Below are 13,040 nucleotides of genomic sequence, written 5' to 3'. Positions count from 1 at the left end.
AAGATCTTCCCATGTACTTTAAGTAGCAAGGGACTTTTAGGTCTTCCCTCAATGATCTCAAAAGGTGCTTTTCCCATAGAAGTATGTACAGTATTATTGTAGGCATACTCTACCAAAGGTAAGTACTTTTCCCATTGCGAGCGTTGATCTACTTTTGTAACATAGGTCTTTAGTAGATTGAGAATCACAAGATTGGCTATCTCACTTTGGCCATCCGTTTGTGGGTGATAGGCCAAAGAGAAATTCAATCTTGTTCCTAGATTTTTAGAGAGACCTTTTCAGAAATTACTGGTCATTCCAGGATCTCTATCTAAAGGATGGATGTTGGTAATCCATGGTGTTTGAAAATTTTTGATATGAAGAGAGTTGCCATTTGGTGTGGCTTAGTAGGCTTTTTGACATGAATAAAGTGTGCTTGCTTGCTAAACCCGTCGACTATTGTCCATATTCCAGTATTCCCATGGATAGACTTGGGTAATCCAAAGATGAATCCATGGATATACTCTCCCATGGTGAATTTGGAATAGGTAATGAGTGGAGTAATCTAGGTTGCTTCCCTCTATCATACTTGGTCTTTTGGCATACTACACATTTTAAAACATACTCTTGTATATCCACTTTCATGGTAGGCCAATAGAAATACGTCTCTACTCCTCGAAGAGTAGGTTGAATGCCTCTATGTCCCGCATAGGCAGAAGCATGGGATTCATACCTAAGTTTCTCACAAATGGAATTGATAACCATCATGCAAGGAGAATGGTTCCTCTTTCTTCCCGAAAGCAAGGGCTAACATTACATGTCTCTACTTGAGACTTTGGTGGTCGGTTCGTAGAATAAATGGAGTTCCCAATAAGTAATGATTCCATGTGTCTAGGGCATGTAGAACAGCTAAGATCTCTTTCTCATAAATGCCCAAGACTAGTTCATCCGTATTGAGCCTTCGGCTCTCATATGTTATGGCATGCCCTTCTTGAAGCAAAACTGCTCCAAGACAATCACCACAAGCATCACATTGGACCTCAAATGGCTTTGAGAGATTCGGAAGCATGAGGACTGGTTGGGAATTAAGCTTCTCTTTGAGATTATCAAAAGCATTTTGCTCCTTAGCAGTCCATACATATTTAACGTTCTTCTTAGTTAAGTCATGTAGTGGTCCTGAGATTTGAGAGAATTTTGCTATGAAGCATCTATAGTATGCACACATACCAATTGAAGGTGCCGCAGGAAGCGTGTGGGAGTGCAAGTGCGAGAGAGAGAGAGAGAGAGAGAGAGAGAGAGAGAGAGAGAGAGAGAGAGAGAGAGAGAGAGAGAGAGAGAGAGAGAGAGAGAGAGAGAGAGAGAGAGCTGCTTTGGGTGGAGTGCACAGCAACGTTATCCTGTTTTGCAGCTCCTTATTCTGTTGTATTAAAGAATAAGTGTATAATGGTTATGTTAATAGATGGGTTAGTAGTAAGTGGGATGTCCAGCCAATTAGCCTAAATCCCAACAAACTCCCACTTGAAGGCCAATGCAGCCCAAGTGACTTGGTATGTACAACCGTGAAGCAATCTAGTGGCTTCAACCTATACCCATCAACTCATTGCAATGTGTAAACCGCTCCAAAGCTAAGCCTTTTATCAAAGCATCTGCTGGGTTGTTGTCAGTGTGTACCTTGACCAAATCAATGAGCTTTTTGGCCAAGAAATCTCTCACAAGATGATATTTGACTTCAATGTGTTTTGATTTGGAGTGAAACACGGGATTCCTTGCCAATGCAAGAGCACTCTGACTATCACACTATATCACTGGAGTCTCATCAATGCCAAGATTTTTGACCAAGCAAGATAACCATACAGCCTCTTTACTTGCATCCGACAATGCAACATACTCTGCTTCCGTAGTGGAAGACGACGTACAATCTTGAAGACATGACCTCCAAGATACTCCTACTCCAGCAAATATGAAAACATAGCCAGATGTCGATCTCCTATTGTCGACACAACCTGCATAGTCTCCATCCGCATAACCCACGATGGATGCATCGCTATTCCTGAAGGGTAAACACCTGCCGATCGTACCTTTGAGGTACCTAAGAATGTGATTCACTGCTTCCCAATGCTTGCTGCCAAGATTTGCCATATATCGGCTCACCACTCCCAGTGCAAAAGCAATGTCTGGTCTTGTGGCCACCATAGCATACATGAGACTGCCCACTGCCAAAGAATATGGTACCTTAGCCATTTCAGCTCGCTCTGCATCAAATTTGGGTGCATCTTCCTTGCTGAGTTTCAAGAATGCCTGCATTTGGGGTACTCAATGCTTTCCCCCCTTGCATATTGAAACGCTGTAAAACTTTCTCAATGTATGTTTCCTGAGATAACTCAAGAATACGATGTTTGCGATCTCTTTTGATTCACATGCGAAGAAAGTGTGTAGCATCCCCCAAATATTTCATTGCAAAATTATTGCTAAGTGTTTCCTTCAAGTTGGCAATTTTTGAAATGGATTTCCGAGCTATAAGCATGTCATCAACATACAAAACTAGAATGATCATCGAGCCATCATCTAACTTTCTTGTGTACAAGCAGTGATCCGCTTCTCTCCTTTTATATCCTTGAGACCTCATACATGCATCGAATTTATGATACCCCTACCTCGAACCCTGCTTTAAGCCATAAAGTGCCTTTTTGAGCTTACATACTAGCTCCTCACGAGATGCATTCTCTTGAACAAACCCTTCAGGCTGCTACACGTAAACATCCACATCGAGATCCTCGTGAAGAAATGCTGTCTTCACATCCATTTGGACAAGTTCCATGTCCTCAATCTCTACAAGACCAAGTACGGTTCTAAGCGTTGTAATATTGACCACAGGCGAGAAGATTTCATCAAAGTCAACTCCCTTTTGCTGTTTGAACCCTTTGGCTACAAGTCTAGCCTTGTACTTTGGATTTGGATCACGTGAGGTAAATTTCTTCTTGTAAACCCATTTGCAATGTAAAGCTTTTGTATCATTTGGCAATTCTACCAAGTCCCAAGTGTCATTATCTAGAATCGAGTTATACTTAGATTCCATAGCCTGCTCCCACTTCACCACATCATCCATCATCTGGCTTCTTGGTAGCAGCTTGGCTCACCGCAATCGTATACTCGCCTCTGGGTGCTCCATGATAGGATCCAACTGGGCTTTTTCTATAAGAACATCTTGAATCTGCTCTTTCTAGATAGCAAAATTTGTCCCATCAAATTTCCGGATATTGTAAATATCCTTTTCACCGCTAGATGACATGGCTGCAAGCTAAAGATAATATGGTGATAAACATTGGTAATTTTGGAAAAAATTCAACAGATTTTCCTGAGAAAAACTGACCAAATCTCAATCCAAAACTATCACAAGAGATCAGTAACGCATAAAAAGTAATGCTCTTAGAGCATAAGACAGGTGCATCAACCACTAACTGTGCATAAAAAGTCAAAAGCCGACCCAAGACTGCCAACACGGCGTCAAATGCATCTAGCCCTCTCTATACATGTCCTATGGCGAGGCCACAAAAAAGGGGTACTCTAGCAACCTGTATCACCGAAAGGATCTCAACATTCAAGAATCCCCCAGCTCAAGAAAACCTCACGCTATCGACCCTCACAAAAGGTTATGCAGACAAGAAACCAACCGAGTCTTAGAAAGGGCCTCTGAATCGAGTCTCAGAAACGATCGAGACTGCCAGAAACAAGCCAAATCGGCTCCACAAAAGGTACATATGATAGTTTTCGCAACTCAACATACATCCACTGTCAACAATATTGCAAGGTGCAGTATACGTGCTCAAACAGGCACCAAACAAAATGTGCAAGCAGTAAACAAATCTCTGCGGGCAGTAAAAACGCTCTCAAAAGAGCTCAAGCACTATTAAAAGTGCCAAAACAATGCATATCTGCATCAAATACTCCTACTGAAATCTGTGATGATGCAAAACACTGCAACCTGTAAGAAACCTGGATGTCATGTATGTATGCAGAACTTGTGAGGAGATGGATGCCTGAAAAACCCAAGACAATGTCGATGCCGAAAAGTGCTCCTAATCAGCCCATAAACACCGTCTCAATAGCACATAATAGCCTTAAAATGGCTATATAAAATCCCAAAATAGTCTCTAAACAACCTGCAGTTGTGTCCTGTACCTGTACCTGTATTTGTAGCAAAAGTGGAGTTGAAAATACAACTCCTAAAGCGTAGCTCTAATGAAGCTTTTGAATGCATGAACAACTTCGAAAGGGGGGTAAAACAATAGAATGCTTGCTGGAAACACTCTCAGAACGCTGAATTTGCCGATGCCAAAATCAGAAACATGTTTTCACTTTTGAAAGTGCACGCACGTGGACGCGAAGACGACAAGCACAAACCCTGCTGTGATACAAGTTGAAGGTGCCGCAGAAAGCATGTGCCAGTGCAAGTGCAAGAATAGAGAGAGAGAGACCTGATTTGGGTGGAGTGCACATCAACGTTATCCTGTTTTGCAGCTCCTTATTTTGTTGAGAATAAGTGTATAATGGTTATGTTAGTAGATGGGTTAGTAGTAAGTGGGGATCCATACAGATACCATCTTTAGAGTAATATGACCTAAGTATTGAATCTCTTGAAGGAAAAACTTACTTTTATTCTGGTTGAGAAAAAGCTTGTTCTTCCTCAATGCTTGAAACCCATTTGGAGATGTTGCTTATGTTCCTCCAAAGACTTGGAGTAGATGATGATATCATCAAAGAACACTCCAATGTATTTGCGGTAGGGTCTAAAATTTTTCTCCATTAGACGATTGAACGTGGCTGGTGCAATAGTCAAGCCAAAAGGGACGACTAGATACTCATAAAGACCAAACTGAAGGAGTACAAGCGGAAGTGCGACGCGAGAGAGAGTGCGAGAAGAAGAGCACGACAATATGGTGAACTCGCTCTACTGTAATGTGTAGAGCATAGTGAGTTCTTATTAGGTTTTTACAAAAGAATATGTGTACATACCTGGCGGCCCGCCCACTTACCTGGGCGACCACATTGGGCTTTATACCCCAACAACCTCCCACTTAAAGTCCAATGTGGTACTTTAAGTGTGAGAGAAGCTACTATACAAGCTAATATACAAGAGATGTAGAGAAGTGATGTACTACCCTACACCTAACTGCTTGCAGAAATGCGCAAAGCTCTCTGAGGGAAGTCCTTTTGTAAGTAGATCAGCAGGATTTTCTGTGGTGTGAACTTTGACAAGCTGAAGTTGCTTATCCTCGAGCATTTCCCTGATGAAATGATACTTCACATCCACATGCTTTGTCTTTGAGTGATAAACTGGATTGCGAGCCAATTGTATAGCACTTTGACTATCACAATATAACACAGGCATCTCTTCTTTGATTCCCAAATCTGTTACTAGTCGATTAAGCCAAATTGATTCTTTGCATGCCTCTGATGCTGCAACATATTCAGCCTGTGTAGTAGACTGAGTAACAAAATCTTGCAACATCTTATGGCTCAATAATGGTAAAGCCGTAGGAAAGTCTAAAAAGACTCCATTATTATGTCCAAAGCTCCCGAGGTGTGCACCATATCCCCGGGGGGGGGGGGGGGGGGGGGGGGGGGGGGGGGGGGGGGGGGCACTTATATAGGAAAATATCACAATTTCTTCTCCATTCTCTTTTAAATTGAAGAGTCTCTTACCATTTATCAATCCCCATTTTCTAGACTCTGAACACTCTAATGCTTAGAAGCTAGAAAATCCCACATTGTCATTTCTCTATTGAAATCAATGACATATATAATGAAAAATATTCATTGAAGGTGGTTTAGAGGAAAGATAATCAAACAAATAAATTAACTTTCATTAGGTGATACCCTAGCAAATGAGCATGGGTACATAAATATTCCTAGCACTATGTGGTAATTGCACTATTTGTAAAGTTACAACACATAATCTTTGCATGTGTCATGATTATCCAAGATAGCTTGACATGTCAATGGATACTTATCCAATTTTGACTTTGACATTTCTGTGTCACCTACAACACTTGCTTGATACTACACATCTTGTAAATATACCATACAAAGAACTTACATGACAATTAAACCTAGCTGTTAACAAATAAACCATGCTCCTATGAACTATATGTCTGATTATTCAACGGGATGTTAATCATTGGTGCAAGTCGTGTTTGCCTTGTCAGAGGATGGGAAAGAGGATTTTGAAGCCTGAATTGCGGAAGACAATTCTAGCTTTTGATGTGTTGAGAAATGGGGTCTCCATGCCATTGGACCCTTACCTATGACTAGCAAAAGAAATGCTTACATCTTGACTGCAGTGGATTATTTATCACGATGGGTAGAAGCCAAGGTTGTCAAACAGATTACCAGTAAAGAGACGGGAAAATTTGTTTATGAGTACATATGTTACAAATTTGGTGTGCCACTAGAGCTACTTTCTGATAGAGGACCACGATTTAGAGGAGAGCTGTTTGATTTCTTATGCGAAAAGCTCAATATACAACATATGTATAGTTCTCCCTATTATCCACAATGAAATGGTCTTAATGAAAGGTTCAATAGAGAGTTGGTAAAGATCTCGACAAAGATGACTCAGACACATGGGAAGACTTGGGATTCAAAGTTGCCTTGTGTGTTATGGGCCTACAGAACTGCTATCAAAACGAGCACAGGATTTTTCCCTTACCACTTGGTTTATGGCAAGGAAGCTTTATTTCCAATTGAAGTGGAAATTCTTGCTCTCAAGTTGTTGTCATTGGAAGATGAGGAGCAAACAAATGCATGGCAAAAAAGATTAATGGACTTACAATGCTTGCAATTGGATAGAGGTTTAGCTTTGAGCTACTATGAGAAAGTGTCAAGGAAGGCTCAACTAAAAGCCAATGAGTACATAGAGGATTAAAAAAATGAGAAGGGTGATTTGGTATTGTGATACATTAGTAAATTGGACAATATCTTTCTGAAGAAATTTCAAATCAAATGGGAAGGTCCTTTTAGTATTGTAAACAAATTTGAAAATGGCACATATTAGTTGGCAGACTTAAATGGTGCACATCATAAATATCGTGTCAATGGTTATAGATTCAAGAAGTATCTGGCAAGTTTGATGACAATTGTGACTGATGAACTGCTATCAATAGAAGGAGACAATGTGGAGACATCTGAAAATGTGGATGAGGTTTCTGGGGATGAAATGTAGCAGTTGTTCACCCTAGGGACCTTTGCTTGTCATGAATGACTAAGCAGGCAAGGAGGGGTTGGCAAGCTATGTTAGGCATTCTTTGAATAAGCATGAAGTCACTAAGTACGGCCAAAAAGCTTGCCCACTAGCCTCATGTATATATGTGTACATAGCCTTGTAAGTTTTGGAAGTGGCCTTGTAAAAATTCATGTACAAAGGTGTGATTTTTCCAAGATTGAATGCTGATGTTTTGGGTTGTTTGAGGCTCCAAAATATGGTTTCAATAAGTGTTTTCAGCCGTGCTTTAGAGCCTGTGAATCAGATTTATACATCATCAGTTACATGCATCTGAAGTGAGCGGTTCCTTACTTAGAAAGTGGGTGTGGATGCATGTGAGGAAAGGCAAGTGGGCTGATTTGATAGATTTAATTAGAAAAAGTATTGCTGAGGATTTTTGAAAATAGCCAAAGTGATAACTCCGAGCCGGGCTTTACAGCGCCGCATTCGGTGCTCGGAGTCACCCGCCACACCTCTACCAAGATTGCTCGGTGTGGGGAGCAAAACAGGAAATTTATAGGCTTAACTGGGGAGGTGGGAGGATGGTGCCAAGTGGCAATGGAGTAATCCCACATGGGGGGGAGAAAGTGGAAATTGGAGGGTATAAGGGGGGAAGTGGGCACCATCTAAAGTTGTATCAAAGGGGCAAATGGAGCTTCTCTTGCCTTGCTAATGGGGCTCGTGGGTGTTGGGGAAGAGAGGGGGTGCCCATTGTGAGTTTCCACTGCCTGGACAGACACCTGACCACCTTTTTGGTCCCCGGACACTTGCCTCCACCCCATTCCTTACTCAAATACTCATCGACAGTGTAAGGACATGGGTCCTATGGGCAAGGCTACCGGCATGGCTGGACAGTGTGTACGCTAGGGGGAGGCTATAAGATAGCACGGTTGGGTGGAGACTAGCACACACATTACCACCGCCCTTTCACTAGTATCCGAGCTATTTTTGCGAGGAGACGAAAATTGGGCTGCACGTGCATGCAACATGCTGCTTCTCTCCCACGTTTCACAGACAGTGACGTCTCCGTTGTGCAGCAAAAAGAAGACATTACCACCATCAAGCTATTGACCCTTCTTGTGTATAACAAGGAAAGATAGCATACTTGTATTAAAAGGAAAGCTAGAAGGAAAGGGAAAGCTTCAAACTTCAAGGAAGTAGTTTCACCCTTCCTTTTCACTTCTTGGAGGAAGGCAAGTTTTCCTCCAAAAATTCTTTTTTCCTCAAGGAGGTAGCTTCCTAAGTTGCATTGTACGTTATACGGTATACGTATAATACGCCTTAAACGGGCGTATTATACAACACCCATCTTTATTCGGTCATATTATATGATGCCACATCAGCAAATACATCGTATCGTATAATTTCTCAGCATTTCGATCGAAATATTAATTTGATCTAAATATTAGTTCAATCAAAATATCAGTTTGATCAAAATCGTAGTTTGATCAAAATATTAATTAGATCGAAATAAATCTGTTTATATACGCTGAAATGGATTGTTTTTCTCATTCCATTGATCTCTCTTCCCTCATCTCACCTATAGGTGAACTTTACAACACAAAGAAAAATATAAAAATGCTAGTTTAAATTTAGCCATAATTTTTCTAGTGAAAATTTAGAGCTTGGATATATTCTTTTTTTAGGCTTTGGAATTTTGAGTTACCTGCTCTGTGTGAAGTATATCTTACACTGAGAGGTAAGTTAAGTAAGATAGTTAATGATTACTTGCCTTGTGTAGAGGAAACTCACACTTGGAGGTGATTCAAGGTAGTTAAAGTTAGCAGTTATTTGCTTTGTGTTGAACTATGTTCACACTTAGAAGTAACTTTAGTTAAAAAATTAAAGTTAAGAGTTACTTGTTGTGTGTTGAACTATGTTCACACCTGGAAGTAACTTACATTAGATTTATCTAATGATTGACTGTCATGTGTAACGTAATACTCACACTACAGACAATTAGGTAGATTAAATAATAATCTCTCTCTTTGTGTAGAGGTATTTTCACACCTAGAAGAGATTTACAAAGTAGTGAATTTTGATTGCTTACCATGTGTAGAGTTACACTCACACTTGGAGGTAATTTAGATAGGTCTTTTAAAGATATCTTGCTTTGTGTAGATTTTACTCACACTTGGAAGTTATTGAGATAAATTAAGCGATTTATTTATCATGATTCAGGTGTAAAGTGAAAGCTCACACCCGAGATTTTTTTTTTTGGTATTTATAATTTAAAGAAGTTGAAAACATTGATGAATAAAGTAATGTAAATGGTATTAGAGTTGGATTTTAGATGTGTCTTTAGTGACTAGTTCTGTTTGAGTTTGCAAATCTGAAGAAGACGGTGAAAGGATACGAGTAGAACTACGTAGATGAATTGACCAGTGGGAAGACTACATCAAAGCTAAGGTGTAAGACCTGCGGCCATAATTTTAGTGGAAATTCTCACAGGATAAAAGAACATGTTTTCAAAATTCCTCGAAATGTGGCAGCTTGCAAAAACCCCCCAAGAGGTATTGCTGAAAAATTTCCTGAGTGGGCACTCAAGGCAAAGAGAGTTCTTGAGGGAAAAAAAAAGGGAGGTCCCAAAATGATGGCTCCATCTATGACTAGGGACATCGAGATGACACTCGAGAATGATCAAAACCCTCACTCGACCCCTACTTCAGGTCAAGGAGGGGGTCATTCATCCTTTGCTGGGAATTGTAGCTCTAATCCTACCGGAAGCTCTACTGCTAACATAAGACAAAGTGAAGCATGGAATGGAGGAGAATTTTCACCAAGTGATCCTACTTTGCAATAGGCATTTGGGAAACAATGGATGCTTGAATTCCATCTTAAGTGGACTCAAGCATTTGTTGCATGTGGAATTCCTTTTAATGTCATTCGAAATCCTATCTTCAAAGATGCTTTAATGAGCATGGCGAAGAAGGGTTTTGTGGTTCCTGATTATAATAAGATGCGTACAGAATATTTAGATAACGTAAAAACAACATCAGAGAATATTTTACAGCGCACAACTCTTGATTTTGTGCCGGCATATGGATGCACAATTGCTCTAGATGGTTGGACAAACTTCCAGAAGAAACCATTGATTAATGTGATGTTGATTTGTCCAAGAGGTGCTATCTTTCGTGAAGCGATCGATACATCCCTGGAAGAAAAAACTATTGGATATCTTGCTGGTGTTTATGAGCGTTCGATTAGAAGAGCAGGGGGACCTAAATATGTGACAACCATTGTCAAAGATAATGCATATAACTACAAAGCAGCTGGAAAAGAAATTGAAGCAAAGTATCCAGAGATTACATGGGTTCCATGTGCTGCTCACACTTTGAATTTGCTCTTAAAGGACTTTGAAAAAGTTCCTTCTATTAAGCAAACTCTTCTAGATGCAAACCACTTGGTGAAGTTTATAAGAGAGCATTCATTTTCTTACGCTTTGTTTTAAACAAAGTCCCCAACAAAAAATTTACAGATTTTTTGTGTGACCCGTTTTGCAACATCATATTACGTTCTCTCCACACTACAACAAGTAAAATCAACCCTTGTTGAAACAATGGCAGATAGAAGATGTGACATTTGGCTTGATAAATATCCCAAGTATGAACCTGCTGCTTCCAAATGCTATCAGCTTGTAAACTCTTCTTTTTTTTGGAGAAATGTAGATAAAATAGTTACTGTCACAGAACCTTTCACTCATCTAATACAATTAGTGGACAAAGAAGCCTCTATCTTTGGACGGGTTTACTGGTACATGCATGAAGCCACTCGCAAGTTAAAAGATAGTACATCTTATGCAGGAAAAGAGAAAGCCATGATGATGACATTTGTCAAAAGACGATGGGAGCAGTTTCATACTCCTTTACATGGAGCAGGTTTTGTCTTGGATCCCAGGCCCATACCTTGCCTCGTACCATGCCAAATTTCTTTCTAGCTCTGCTATACGAGCATGCAACATGGCTGGGGTCTCTCCTTGAATTTCCAAATCCACGCCTTGGGTTGCAAGCTGCTCTATAACTGTGGTTTCTTCGGGCAAATATGTGTAACCTCTCTTGTGAGGAGGGTCTTCTTGATTAGCTTCCCGTGCATGAATCTTCTCGGCTGGGCGCCCTTTCCCAACACCTCCTGTAGTGGGATGATCGTTCCAATCAACTTTGAGTCGCAATACATAGTAGCAATAACATTGTTGCACAAAGTAAATTGCCACATGATTATTATTGCCACAAGAGTACTTGGCTAAATCTTGCAAGGATATTTCATGCAAGGACAGTGTGTTTCAGATCTGAAACCTTCAAGGGAAGCAGAAGCCTTAGCATTTCCACTGACTCGAAATAATGTGTTGCATACAAAGTGATTCGGGCATAACTGTCTGCATTGCCTATAATTCAGTGCCCTTGAAGTTCTGATTTGTCTTGTTGGGTTGTAGCCAAAGCGCTGAGATCTCCTTGAGCCACCTGAATCCCTTCCTCTTTGTAAATTTGTTGAGCCAATGCATGATTAAGCAAAGGATCATTATGCTGCTGTGCGTTCTGGTAAGGAGAAATATGTTCCATAACTGAAATGCAAAATAATAAACTTTAGCGAGCCAAGTCTTAGCACTTGAAAAAGAAAGACGATTTAGAGAATTGAGCGATCTAACTTGAAATACTTTAAAACTTCAACTTGAAGAACTTTAAGAACATTGCACACGTGACACCTGCAATGCCAAAAAAGTTTGGTTTAATCATCAATAGGTCTCAAGCTAGATTCGGTTACAATATGATAGCCAACATTATGGCTTCCATTCAAACAAAGGCTTAAATCCCATATCTTAGGTCTATCTAAGGGTTTGGGAGATTTTCCACAAGCAAGATGTTTGTTTACATTGCGCAAAAATTCATGCTTGAGAACCGCCGTGGGCTCTGGAATACATGCAAGCAAGCACCTAAGAATATGCGAGAGACTATATATATCACATGCCTTGGTGAATGGAGGAGGATTGGTGCTGATATTTTCAGGGACAATCCATGGATAATCTCGCTCAAATTGAGCTCTACATTGAGGGGTGAGATTTGGTAGCATGGAAAATGTTGCCAAAGTGTTTGATGGTGTACTTTGTCCCCAGTCTGCAATGCCAGCATACACTCCTCGCTCACCAACATGGAGTAGAATATTTCTACTGTGTAGATCATTGTGAATAAATCCGTGACTATGCATGAATTTAATCGTCTGCTGTGGAAGAGCATTGCATATTGGCAAAATGTTGTCACTGGTGTACAATTCCATACATGTGTTGGAACTCTCTGATTGTAGGCTTGCTTCCATCATGATGACATGCCTAAATCCATTGCTCAAGATGACCTCCATTCCAAAGCTTGAAGATCAACATAGGTCTTTTACTATACCGAACAAGAGCACGGGGCAATATCATGCCACAATGCTGAACAATTGTAGTAGTTGCCTCCTCTAGCACGATCTGCAATGTCAGCTTGCTTCCTATTTGTTCTTTGTATATCTTTGCCGCATAGACAAGATCTTTGAAGAGAGGATGAGCCACTGATACTTGTTTCACATTTGCAAAACGTCCCTCACCTAATTGGGGTGCTTGCAAGTGAAAGATGGAATGATCCCCAAGTAAGTGCAGGACAGGAGGACACATCGTATCGTCCAAGTTTACAGCGGACGACTGAGCACCTGATGGAGGAGGTACATCCTCTTCTGTCCTAGGATGTTTTGAAGAGCCTTCAATCTTATCTTTGCTCTTCAATTATGAATATAACTGTGCTACAAGTTGCATTCGCTCTTTGATTCCAGGTTT

This window comes from Adiantum capillus-veneris, chromosome 18 (assembly GCF_014529385.1).
Source record: "Adiantum capillus-veneris isolate H3 chromosome 18, ASM1452938v2, whole genome shotgun sequence".
Classification (NCBI taxonomy): domain Eukaryota; kingdom Viridiplantae; phylum Streptophyta; class Polypodiopsida; order Polypodiales; family Pteridaceae; genus Adiantum; species Adiantum capillus-veneris.
The sequence above is the reverse complement of the archived record's forward strand: the minus strand, read 5'-3'. Positions refer to the sequence as shown.